Source organism: Octodon degus, unplaced genomic scaffold, assembly GCF_000260255.1.
Source record: "Octodon degus isolate 3935 unplaced genomic scaffold, OctDeg1.0 scaffold00004, whole genome shotgun sequence".
NCBI lineage: Eukaryota > Metazoa > Chordata > Mammalia > Rodentia > Octodontidae > Octodon > Octodon degus.
Window position 1 is genome coordinate 25,911,374 of NW_004524580.1, and position 14,116 is coordinate 25,925,489.

The 14,116-nt window shown below is 39.7% G+C and overlaps 1 pseudogene; it reads right to left on the reverse strand.

Moving 5' to 3' along the window:
- The window catches only part of LOC111817357, a 13,118-nt pseudogene extending 3,505 nt beyond the window's left edge, over window positions 1-9,613 (reverse strand).
- Window positions 9,614-14,116: the final 4,503 nt, after the last annotated feature.

Below are 14,116 nucleotides of genomic sequence, written 5' to 3' on the forward strand. Positions count from 1 at the left end.
ATATATAATTCAAATATAGATACATATCAGAAATTATATATATTTTTCCTGGGTCAGCCAATATAATAAAATCCCCCATAGCTTTAATATTATCAAAGTGGAATTAAACAAGTAAATCCTGTCTGTCCTCACCTGGGATGTTGGACCCGGAGTTTCTCTTCCTTGGATGCTGGCTGGCCACCTCGTTTTCACCATTTGCATTTGTTCTTTCCTCATTCTATTTTTGTTTTTGTCACTGAAGTTCATGAAGACTTAATCATCAGCCCTCTAATTTTCTAGGGGAAAAATGTTGATTTATTGAACTGGCTGCAGAGAAAGAAGAAGATCAATCTGACATTGTAGGGTAATAGTAGGGAACAAAACACATTCATAATTAGAAGAGAAAAGGACTTGCCTTGTTCTTTCCAGTTTATAATAAAAAGCCCCTCGCCAAAGTGTCTTAGAAAATAATGCATTCAGACTGAGTTGAATTACCGCCTAGCAGATTCTATTTATCTGTAGCTTAAAAAGCAGCTGCGTTTTTGTGAAAAGCAATGAATGTGGCAGTCCTACTTAAAGGTGGAAGAAAAAGGACACCCCTTGTTTTGTAATAAGGGGATTTTCAATTTAAAAGAGTGAGCCTGTTGTGTGAAGTAGGGTTATTACATTCACTGTATTCTATCTCACCCACCAGGAGGCTAATAATGGAGGGGCCAGGGAAGGAGGCCAGTGGTGCGAGGGTTATCGCACCACCTCAGATGCCGGATAAGTCGAAGGACGCAGAATCGCTTCTGGATGACGTTTGGAAAGGCTGCAGTGATTATTTCAAAGAGAAAAGCCTACCTATTCTTTCCAAGGTAAACAGTTCATCTTATCTGCCAGCAGTCTGTTTCGGTATAAAATATGTTTGTATAAAGATATCTATAAAGTTTGCCTTTTAAAAAATCATTTTAGGTGCATGAATATTCCCCGAACTGCCTGTCTGTTCAATGGTCCAATGAGGAATTATTAGAAAGCTGCCCTAGACAAAGGATGCGCTTGGATCCCCACCACACCTAAAACCACGCTTTGGAGGATCTGCCAAGCTCACTTTTAATCATGAGAAAGAAATTACCCACATGGAGACAGCAGAAAATGAGAAAGTAGAGCTCGTGCTGGGAATAATTCCAGTGAATGCCAAGGGGCTAGTTGAGGAATGGCTTCAAGAGGTGAATACCTTTAGCTTGTACTTAGGGTTTGGTTAGCATATAATCATTTTCTCTTTTAGGAGGCAGGACTATCCTGGGTGTATTTCCTAATGAAAGAGTACAGGGCATTTGTCAGAATGCTAAAAATTTTAATCTCAGTCCCGCCCTTGTTGCTATTGACAGCGACTCACTTTACCTTTGCAAATACACAGAAATTGAAAATTACAGAAAATTCTTCGGGTAAAGAAACAAGGTCTCTGAATCTGTGACAATTGCTAGATGTCTGTGCTTGTGTGCTTTGTTGTGACTGCTGTCCTGTGATTGATAGCTCTGTGTGTGTGTGTGTGTGTGTGTGTGTGTGTGTCCTTGTTCTCGTCTTTTCTCTGTTATAAAGGTAGGTTGGGAGGATTAGCCAACCCATGGGTGCTCAGATGTGATTCAAAGCTTTCATCTGATTTTTGGAACAGAAGGGAGGAAAAAAGAGAGTGAGAATATGTCACATCATGATTAATGATGGATCTGAATTTTTAATTCATAGGAAAGGAGGAAGGGGAGGGTTTTTTATGAGTCAAGTGACAAGGCTAGCCTTTTTTCCCTTTGGGACAAGCAGATTCAAATTAAACATCACTTTCAGTGTGAAATTAGTTTGCATTCCCCCTCCCCCATCCTCATTTGGTGCGTGGTTTAACTCCTTGATGGCTGCTTTTTAGTAAAGGGTCCCTGCCACTCCAGCTTCAAATTGAGTTTATCTCCAGTATCCCATAGTCCTTTTTCTTTGTTTTATTTTTGCAAAGATCAGATTTAGGAAAATAATATTTTACTATTTTAAATGCATTCAGTACTCATTACTTACAAGATACTCATTATTTACAAGATAACATGCTCTTCAAACATTATTTCTTTCTAATATAAGTCAATGAATAATTTTCTCATTTTCAAGGCTAATCTTGCCAGGGAAGAGTGATCTGTCTAGAATCTCTAGATTCCCACATAACTGAGTCACAGGATCGCCATGCCAACCTTAAGCAATTTAGGCTGCAAGCAAGCATGTGCCTGGACTCTTTCAAACTACCCTTCTGTCCGATCCAGAGAACTTAGGTCTAAACTTGTAGGAAGAGCACACTGTCCGGGAATGTGTCTGATGGCTTTGTACACACTCTTGATGCCACAGTCCAGCCCCATCAGGGTGGATATGGGCTTGAGTCTTTCTGCTCTTTGTTGGTTTGTGGAGGAAGTGCAAGTATTGAAATGGCTGATACACAAGTTACTACTCCAGTATATTTTCAAAAGGACAATTTCAGGGTTCTCAAATACCTTCTCTAAAGGCAGGAGAGGTGTGGCAGGGGAGGGCAGCCAGTGGGGGAGGGACAGGCTGGGAGAGGAGCCAGCTGGGGTGGAGAGAAGCAGGGGAGGTAGCCAGCTGGGGGTAGAGGCAGAGGTGGAGTGGGGGAGGAAAAGGTGGAGGCAGATGAGCAGCTGTGTTTATTTTAATACATATCATTTAACCCTCACCTAAAAACAAATTGGAGAGGTTTGGGAGTGCATTAATCTGGACCCAATTAGCATGCCTTGCTCCTTCAAAAGTGCAACCTGAAATTAATGAATATAAACTAGAGTTTCAGATGCAGTGCTTAAATCATTTGCATGCTTCATGCATGATAATTGAATTTATGTATGCACTTCCTTTCATTTAACTATTTCCAGTCTCCTTGTGATTCACACAAACAAAGATTTCATTACAGGAACTTCCAAGTGGGCATAGCTTGCCCAGATCTTACTCCTATGGAGAAATTCACATTAGTGGGTCTTTTTATTAAATTTTGACTTTTAACCTTTTTTTTTCTTGGAAGCATGGGGCAGTAGCTATTAGTGTGGAATGGTGTTTTAGGAATTGGTAAATAAGTACTTCAAGCTTATTTTTGAAAAGTCAGAAAACCCATCAGAACTATGGCATTGAGTTTCCAGTGGTCCTAGAGAGCTGGTTTCAGTGTATCCACTGTTCAGTGTCTTGATAAAACCAAAAGCAAGGTCACTGGAGTATAGCGCAAAGGGTGCTCTTGGAATCTGAGCCTGAGTTACTCAAAACAATGAGAGATTGCACTGCACATGATTCATGATTGTTTGTGGAAGTAGTTAGAGACTTGTTTCCACAGAGGGGACGGGAGTGATGCCAGGACCCGTGAAAGGCACTAGATGAGCAGTTACAGTCCCTTGGAATGCCATAGATTTTATTTTTTTTTCCCTTTGTTATTTAGGTGTAAAAGGCTTTCTGCTTACAGTGCAAGCAGGTGCTGAGGTCAACTCTCCCCACCTGCCCCAAGGTGAAGAACCTAAAAGTAGGCAGTCAGTCTACAGGAAAGCCTGGGAGAAAAGTTGAAGTCAGCTGCTTGATGTGATTCCCCTGGTTTTAGTTTATACCAGTGACTTGTCTGTCTTCTGTCTTTCCTTATGTGTTTCCAAGTTCAACGTCAAAGTGAAGAGCTTTTCTCTAGGGATTCTCCCCAGTGTCCTTTGTTTTTGGCGAATTCAGTGGTTGAATGTTGCTGAGTGTCTCCTGGTCTTGTTTCCTGGTCCTTGTAGCTAAGAATGTCGTTGAAGGCTAAAATCTTGTTAATTTGTGATGTCACGATTTAAGTGTGCTTCCTGTCACTTACGTGTAGTTTAAAATGTGCCTTAATGTAGCATGAAATGATTGGTCAGCTTTGCAATGGTTGGGAAGCCATGTGAAGAAAATAAATTTTGCATCCGACCAAGATAAATTCACTCTAGTGCTTTATGGCTTTTTATTCCTATGTGATAGTAATAAAGTCTCATGTAGGGATGGAAGCCATGAAATACATTGTGAAAAATCATCAACTCAGAAAGGACCATCAGGATAGAGCATGTTAGCCTGTGGTGCTGTGAATGTCATGGAGAAATGACTTAGTGTGTAGTCCTACTGTGTGCTTGGCTTTCCTTGGTTTCTTTAACCTTAGATTTGGACAGCGAAGGAACCTAGGTTATCAGAGTCGACTCATTTCCGTAACCATTGGTTAACACGCACATTGGAGTTTGCGCATTTCTGTTGATCATACATTGTTTTCTGTTTTCTACTAATGACCATACTCTAGGGGGACTTTCATAGCCCAGCATTTTGGTAGGCAGCATTCAATCCTTCTGTGCCTTTCCCTGCCAACCGTTGAGGTCTTTCTTCTGAAACAAAGAAGAAATAGACAAATCAGACTTGCCCTCTTGGAAATGTGGTCCAGATTTCTCTACTCCCAAGCTCCAAAAAAGGTATCTATTGCATGAGCTAGATCAACATCTTCTGAGATCCATAAACCCACTGAGAGACCTTTTCCACTTAAAGCTGTGGTACAGTGGACAGACATTTAATATTAGAGGAAAGAAGAAAGAGTTTGGACTGGAGTTGGAGGATAATCCCTCTATCATTTCAGCTGTATGCCTTGGGGCAAGTGATTTAAGCTTTATGGGCTCCTTTTCTTGCCTTAAAAATGGGAGAAAGAAAATCAAGCATTAAGAGAGTTGTGAGGATTAAATGAATTAATGCATATGTGCCTAACAAAGTTTTAATATTATTTTTAAAAAACTCATGAAATATTAGTTTTTTTCCTTCCTTCCCTTCTCTCTCCCTTCCCTTCTCTCTCTCTCCTGTTTCTTCCCCATCCTTCAGATATTAGTCTAAAACAGCACCTTTGGATCTAAACAACACCTTTGGGAAAGAAAAGACTTCTTCAGGAATGTCTTGTTACACCTTCTTCCCGTATGGGGCTTAAGTGCCTAGGCTGGGCCAATAGTTTAATTTTATTTAAACTATTGAAATGTTTAATATCGAATATTGACATATTTGAAATTTTAATGTTTCTGTATACTTATTTTTGCTTGAACTGTTTTAATATTAACTTTTGACCTATACTCATTTCTATTGTTTTTTTGTACTTGTTTGAGAGTGAATTTTAATAAAAATTATTTGTGTTACCTTTGTCTCTCTATTTCCTCCACACTATGAGAGTTTATCCTGTTCCTTCAATCTATATGGACTGTCTCACATATGTGCGAAAATCATACTTTTTGCTTGGAAACTACTCACTGACGACACAAAGAGAACCAATAGTGTTCCGAGAACCAATAGTGTTCCTCCTCTCTACATTTAATTTGTATATCAGTATTTGGGAAAATTGTCAATTAAGTTATAATTTTTTATCCCTTAATCCTATAAATACATAAAATTTACAATTTCACAGTGTCACTAAAGACAGCGGAACAATTGTTGGTAAAGAGAAAAAGATGTTTTACTTACACAAACACTGAATTTTTTTAAGTTGCAACATAATGTAAGTGCATATTAAAACAAAGACTAATATGAACTCCAGGGACATCATATTTACAGCCAAAGTTGCTTTAGTATAATTGCAATTGCCTTTTAAATTGTATACTTAATACTATATCTACATTTCCTAGTAGTACGGCTGATATTTAGGAGATAGTCAAATATATATAAATAATGAGAAAATAAGAGAGGAGTAGAGCAGGAAAGGGAAAAAGGAGAACAAAAAGAGGAGGAAAGAGTTGCATGACTCTGAAACCAAGGGGAATGCATTTATATTTAAGAAAGCTGGGCAAATACAAGCATACAAGTGTTTAAGTTGACAGTAAATTGTACCAGGGTATTTATTTACGATAAAATGTGTATGAATAACACAGGCAAAATCTGTAGAGATCTATAGCAAGGAAAGTTCCCTAGAATCAAGGAACAATCTCTACAGTATGTCAGCCAAATTTCATGGGTAAGAGTTAGACATCTGAAAATTCATTTGTTAAGGAATTCATAAAATGCCTCAGTGAGTGGTACTTGCAGGTTTTTGCTACAAAAGAACTATTCTACCTTGGAGAATACATTTACTCATAAATATTTTCACAAGTATAAATAAAAACAGAGAGTACATTTTAATGGACAGGCTTTCTTAGATTAATTAATTACCACTGAGCCTCAGAGAGCTGCAATTAGCTATTACTCATGTGGGGTAGAATGAGTCAAAGCTCACAGTCAGCCCAAGATCTCAAAGATGGCCACAAATTTGCTCTGTTTCCTCCCCCTTTACTCTTATGTGGCTGTCCTTAAATTCCGGAAGTTGATGTAACACTGAAGGCAATTTATGTGAAAGTGGTTATTTTCCAGGACTCAGCATCTCCCAATAAAGACTGACCTTTTTAAGGTTACTGGCTGGCAATAACCATCAGAGGGCATTCCTTAGCAAAATGCTGTAATGACTAGCAATCCCACTCAGCAGTGAAGAAGTCTATCTCTTCATCTTGCCCAAGGACTTGGAGACGAATGAAACATACATGAGGAAAGAGCGAAGTGTTTCACATTATGCCCTTATCAGAAATTTTTCTTCAGTTTCACCGTCAACATTGTACTAGTCATTGGAAGATAGTAACTATGGAATTTAACTTTGGGCTGAGTAAGAAAAATTACACATTGTCCAACATATTCATATTCCTTAATGTTGTTGTGGAGGTGTGACTGTGATGCCTTCTAAGGAGATGAACTAGAGATCAGAATTCTCTCATTCACTGAGTGATACCATAAATTCTGAATCCATGATTCAATTAACACAATCATTTTAGTTGCAATGGGCCCTCAACAAGTAGGTATATGTGCTGAGCTGTCTCTGCACTGGTGGGATGGACACATACTGACTGATCCATACTCTTTCTCTTTCTCTTATGTTTATTGCCATTGTCACCTGAATCTTCAGTGAAATAAGACTCATCCAGTACCTGTAGATCACAGAGGGTTCTACACAGGAGAGCAGAGTGCAGAAATTCTATGTGTGTCAATTAACATGACACTCTCTAGATCAATTACTCTCTGGACCGATTACTAGAATCAGATCTTCCAAGAACAGCCACTCCCAAGAAGGCTGCCACAGATAGCCTTCTTAGATTATATCACCCTTGTAATTAAAATTGTGATTGCAAAATAGTAGACTGGGATGAGGATTGAGGACATTTCTCACCATTCTACTGGATGACCCTTATTCTCATACCTTCCTTAAAAGAGACTGCTGTGGACTGGGGAAACACCTCGGAGGTCTGAGTATCTTGCTGGCAGGCACAAGAACCCAAGTTTGATCCGCAGTTCCACATGCCATGCCAGCCCTGAAACTGGGCATGGTGGCACATGCCTGTAATCCTAGTGCTGGGGAGGCTGAGACAGGAAGTTCACTATGAGTCTGAGCTACATAAATAAATAAATAAATAAATAAATAAATAAATAAATAAATAAATAAAAAATAAATGATTTTTTAAAACAAATGAGGCTGCTGGACTATGGGCAGCCCTGAGATGGAGGCCATCACAATAGGCCTCTTTATTTTCCCATAACCTCTAATCCATAACACAAAGAATGCAAAATAAAGGTAATGCAAGGATTAAGGTAATAATATCACTTTCACAGTTCATATTTTCCTCCATTAACATTTTCCCCTTCATATATTTAGGCATTATAACAGCAACAACAACAACAAAATGAAAACATCTTTCTTCCAAGAGACTAAAACAATATCCTAGGAGTATGTTTTAGCAACTCACTGATAGTCCAAAATTAGGTTACCCAATGAGAGCTCAATAAATACTGATGAAATAACTGCTTACTTCATAGAAAGTCTTCAGAGGGACCCCCAAGGCTCCAATGGCCTGCACGTACTTCATCTTTATGACCTTATCTCCTGTCACTTTCTTCAGTTCATCCACTCCAGCCTCACTGATTTGGGGCTATTCCATGACTACACCAAATGGGATTCTTATTAGAGCCTTTGAAATTGCTATTGCCTCTGCCTAGATCGTATTCTTCTTAGATGTTAACCAGGACAGGATGTTGACCTGTTTCTTTTGTTAGCTTTGTCCCCACAATCTGGAATTGTGTGTGTACCTAGCACACATTCAAATATTTGTTGAATGAACTTAATGCTTGTCTTGACACTTCCTGGCATTCATGCATCAAGATGCTGACATATGTATCTTCACAACTAGGAGTCTCCTCTATTCCGCACCATGTGCATGAGCCACCATCTCAGCATCCCCTCAAGGACACACAGACACGTAGCTGTGTTTCCTGTAGTTTTTCTTTTGTGCAAACAATGCTTCAATACATCTTTTGACCATCAATTATCATCCTTATTCTTCAGAATAAATTCTTAGTGGTAAAATAACTGAGTCAGAAGTATAAGTGCAATCTAATTTCCAGACACGTTGTATCAGTCGACACACTGGCAGAAGGTAAATGCCAGAATATTCTGTGTGACTTTTTAAAGATTAGTGTTATGCTGGTCTCTAAAATGTTAGCCAGCTTTTTTTAATAAATGAATTGCATTTACTTAGAAGCATTCAAAATGTCAACAAAATTGTTGTAACTTTTTTTTTTTTGCAATTAAAGAGTGTTATTCAATTAATAGAACAAAGACTATTTCGTATAACCGGCATCAGAGACAACTGAAGATGAAAAACTACCGTCCCCATATATAACTAATTTGTGCTGTGCACCAATAAGAACCTGCTTTAAATTTCCATGCCAGTTTACAACTCCTGTACTGTACCAAGCAAGTACAGTTATTGAAAATACTATCAGGACAGCGCTATCTAAAGACACATTTGGTAGTGTGTTAACTACACACACAAAAAAAAGACTGTACAGTTTGAAAACAACTCTTACACAGCCTTACATTTCTACTTTTTTTTTTCTTCAAAAGGAGTGAGTTGTGTACAGGGGAGTTAAATGCTTTATAGATGAAAAAAAAAAACTGCACTAAACCAACTTCATCATCATCCTTTTCTTCATCCTCCTCACCCTCTTCATCTTCTTCTTCCTCCTCATCTTTCTCTTCCTCCTCTTCCTTCTTTTTTCTTGCTTTTTTTAGTCTTGACGACTCCCTTTTTTGCTGCGTCAGGTTTTCCTTTAGTCTGACAGGCAGTGATGTCCTTTTTATACTTTTCCTTCAGCTTAGCAGCCTTCTTCTCATATGGCTGCTTGTCATCTGCTGAAATATTATTCCACATTTCTCCAGGTTTCTTTGCGACATCACCAATGGAGAGGCCAGGATGTTCTCCTTTGATTTTTGGGTGATACTCAGAACAGAACAAGAAGAAAGCCGAAGGAGGCCTCTTGGGTGCACTGGGAATCCTTGAACTTTTTTGTTTCTCCTTTAGGAGGAATGTAAGTTTTCATTTCTCTTTCATAACGAGCCTTGTCTGCATTTGCCATGTCTTGAAATTTTCCTTTCTCTTTAGCAGACATGGTCTTCCACCTCTCTGAGCACTTCTTTGAAAACTCTGAGAAGTTAATGGAAGCATCTGGGTGCTTCTTTTTGTGCTCCTCTCGGGCAAGTTTGCACAAAGAATGCACATGATGACACCATGCCTCTCAGCTTCTTAGGATCTCCTTTGCCTATGTTTATTTGTTCTCTTCAGTGAGGTACAGAGTCGCCCAGTGCCTGTCTGGCTCTCATTTGCCCCGGTGCTGTCTCTATGGAGCTCAATGTACTGCGATGGCTGGGACAGCGGAAGCCAGGCCCAGCCTTGCCAACTTTTCTTGCTCTCTTCATTCATTTTATTTTTCCTTCTTGGAGAGTTGTTATTTTGTGCTATTTACATTTGCTTTGTGATTTTGAACCTAGATTATCTGGGATGAAAGATTTCTTTTGTGTAAGAAATGGAAGAAAGAATATGATTTTTTTTCTAATGTGTCTGGTCTATGTATGAGGAAACATAGGACATAACCATACCACTGGCTGCTAACATGAGCAAGACTTTTGGGTCTTTTAGTTAAGCACCCCAAAATACATGAGAGCCACAAGACAGGAAGAATCAGAAGAAACCATGCTATCTCTTAACTTTCACTGTGTAGATGTTCCTTGTTAAAATATATGTGAGAGTTTCCTCAGAATAAGCTCTTGATGTTCAGAGATTAGATAGATTGATAATGTACAGCATGTAACCTTCAAGTTGTACTATCTATTCTGTGGACTGAGTTGCTTTGTTCTAGATTCATCTGTTTATCTTGGTCTCACTTGCACAACCAGGCCCCTTCACCTTTTTCTTCTTTCTGAATTTAATAAAATTATTAGGCAACCAAGAAGCTAATAGTCTCTGTTGCATTTTTATACAAATAAAGCAACTAGTTAATTTTCTTACTAAAGAAATGGATTGGGCTGGGAAGATAACTCAGTAGAGTAAGCACTTGCCTGGTAAGCGCAAGGTCCTGAGTTCAATGCCCAGTACCACCAAAAAAAAAAAAAAAAGAAAAAAAAAAGAAAAGGATTTTGTGCCTTTCAGGATCCAACATCAAATTGTAATTTGAAGACTTTGTAGGCATGCTTTGCTTTGTTTTGTCTTCTTTTTGCTTTTTGCCACATAGGGAATTGAGTCCTGAGTCTCACACTGTGTGGGGCAAATGCCCCAGCACTGAGCTGTATCCTCAAAATTGGAATGATGATCAAAATCAGAATGTACATTCACATACACCTTTGAAGACATATTCCCATCCATCTTAGCTGATAAACACTTATATTCTCCCACTGCTCTGTAAAGAAACACATTAATCAGAAACTCAAATGTATTTTGCCCTTCTTTTGAAATCTTTAAAATGTGCTAGTTTTTTATTTTTTCCCTTTTTTATATGTCTTTCTAAGATTACTTTTTACATAAGATACCTTACTTACAAATTGAATTCTTACAAGAATGTCATATATGAAAGTCAAATAGTAGTTAACATCCTTGGTAAATAAGAATAATAAACAGAGTTCTGTTTACTTAAGGACAAATTTTGAAGGTTAAAGCATGTGGTATCTTATAAGGTACTAATTTCTTTCTTTTTTAAAAATGTATTTGGTGCAGGGGTCTATAGGATCTCACTACACAGATCAGACTCATAGTGATTCTTCTGTTTTAGCCTCCCAAGCACGGAAATTACAGACATGTGCCACCACGTACAGTCTCAATCACTGTCCCTGTGTGCCCTGTGGGTGGGGCTGCCACAGTACGCTGAGGATCAAACCCAGGCAGCTGCACATTTCCTAAGCAGGTGCTTTTGTCTGCTGAGGTATCTGGCCAGCCCACTAATTTCTGATTTAGGAGAAAATACTAGTATGGAAATCTATGTCTTTATTTGTGTTCTCACCCTAAAAGTAGGCGGTCTGAAATACCAAACTAAGGAATGTATGGTATGAGATTTGATAAGCAATAACGTTTTGTAAAGACAGTGTACGAGCTCAGGTAAAACAAATGAGTCAGGTTAGCAGGAGACCAAAACAAGCTATAGCAAATGGCTCAGCAGTTGCTCACTGTGTCCGCATGTACAGACCGGTCTGTGCAGCTGTACCCGTTTATTTCAGGGTCCCAAAGCCGCTTTAAGTTCAGGGGCAGAAAGGCCTGAGGCTTACCTGAAAGAAACAAAGATTTACACCAACACTGCATATGATTTTGAGAGAATTTTTTTTCACTTTAAATACAAAATTTTGGTTAAGGTTTATTCTTATGTGCACATTTCCTTAGTTTTATTAGTTTCTATTTTTAAAAACTACTTGGACTCCCAACATCTTTCAACATCTATAGATTCTTAAATGTAGAAAGTAACTTTCTCTTAAGATTCTAGTGACCTCATCACCGCCCCTTGTATTTCCTCAGTGGTCCCCTACAAGATGCTCAGGAACTAAGAAAGCAATGATCTTCCAGGAGCCTGTTAGATGCTGTTAGTTGGCTTTCCCATTGCTGGAACCCAGTACCTGACATCCATTACCGAAATACGAGACTTAACTTGACCCACAGTCCAGGAAATTCAGTTCATAGTTGGCTGGCTCTGAGGCAGACATTACGGTGGAAGGGCATGACAGAAAAGAGCTGTTCACCTCATTTTATCTAGAAAGCCAAAGGTGCAGAGATGAACTGGGAAGGGAGATGTGTGCTCTGGAGGCATAGACCCAGGGGCCAGACATATAGCTCAGCGGCATAAGTGCCTGCCTGGCAAGCACAAGGTCTGGAGTTCAATCCCCAGTACAAAGGCATGGACCCAGGAACACAGCTCTCACAACCAGGCCCCACCTCCTAAGAACACATTTAGCTAGGAACGTGCCAGTGGATGAGATCATCCTCTGATGAGCATTGCGGCCCCAAGATCCAGTTACCCTCCAGATGCCCAACATCTGATCGCATAAGACTTGGAAGACGTTCTAGATCAAAACCATAACAAAAGTCATGTCAGTAGCTCAGTAGCACCATCTCAGTAACATCTCTGGAAGACTAAACCCCTCAATTTTTTTGTCTGTTTGTTTAAATATTTGGAAAGCGAGGCTCTAAGAGATTATGTGTGATTGTTAGCGCCTTTTCCCAGCACTTTTGTTATATCTCTGGCGTTGATCTTTAGACTGAAGCCATGATTTATACCAGTTATATCAGTCACAAAGATATTTTCTCTCAGCTGCAATTCTGCCTTTTTGCTTTGCTTATCATGAAACACTAGGATCCTCATTTCTTCTTCTCTGAGACTTGGGATCAGAGACTCATGCCCCTTCCCCACCTGTCCATATGCATGATGAACCTTTCCTTGTGTCCACCAGTGATCAAGGCAGCCCAGAAAGGGGGAGGCATAAAACCCCTCTCGATTGCTCTGGTTCTTTCTGTCTCTTGTCCACCTTTTTCTTGCTAAGGGTCAGAATAATACTAGAAAAGCCAGGATGAGCAAGGTGCACTCTCAGGACCTGGGCAGTCGGATCCAAGGCACTAAACTGTTCAGAATCACCAATTCCTTGGGGAAGGATTTTTACTTTGCCTGTCTCCTTCCTAGACAATGCGTTTGATGGGGGCCTGTATCCGAATGTTTTGAGAACATGCCTGTGACATCACAAATACATGAGAAAGAAGTAGGTATGTCAAAGCAATTTACCCATCATTTTGGAACTCAGGGAAATCTTTGCTAACAGAACAGAGAGCACAGTGTACAATGGTGACTGGTGAACGGGATGATAGAATACAACAAGAGGTCCAGGTCTGCCTCTGACTCCATGAGTGGCCATGAGCAGGTCCCTTACTTCCTCAAAGCCTAACTTACTCATGCATAATCCAGGGGTGATTTCCACCTGTCCCATTTCAGGGTGCTTTAAGGGGCACCTCAAGGCATTCATTAGTAGAAATGCCTTGATTGACTATATCAGTATGTAGATAAAATATCAACAGGGTTGTTGAATTTGAAATTGAAACCAAAAGAACAAAATGTCATTTCTTGAAATGCAGTGTAAAAGTTTTATGTCTATTTGCTGACTCATGTGCCATGTCCCATGCCAGGAATGAGGACACTGGCAAGAACACAGGTCCACTGTTCTTGGACCTGTTAATTAATCCCAGTGGGGATTAATGCTGCAGGGAACACAGGCTGAATGAGAGATACAAGTGAAATCAGCCATGTGAAAAGGACAGCGGGTTTAGTGGAGAGATCAAAGACTTGGTCTGGGGATCTGGTAGGGCTTAGGAAGAGGTCACACTTAACTCTGATTGGACAGGCAGAGGACCACAGCTTCCTCAGTGTGACCTGGCCCATATTCACTCAATCTCTAATTTCCACACCATATATCGGGACTTGGGGGAGCTCCTTCTATTGAAATACAGGTGGGAAATTAAAAGTGAAAGGACTTCTACAGCTGAAGGTGATGACTTCTCACAAGGCACTTTCCATTCCAGTCCTTGGCTGGCCGAGCAGGACTGGGTGTCTCTTGGAGCCTGATGGAGATTCAGCTCCATTTCTCCTTCTTGGTGTAAGATAACACCACAGCTCCCACTCGCCTATTGCTAATGAGCAAGCCAAGGCCTTCCCTTAAAGGTTAGAGCCAAGTCAACCCCAAAGCTATCCAGCTACTGTCCTAAAACTCTTAGCTACTCTACTAAATAAATCTCTCCTT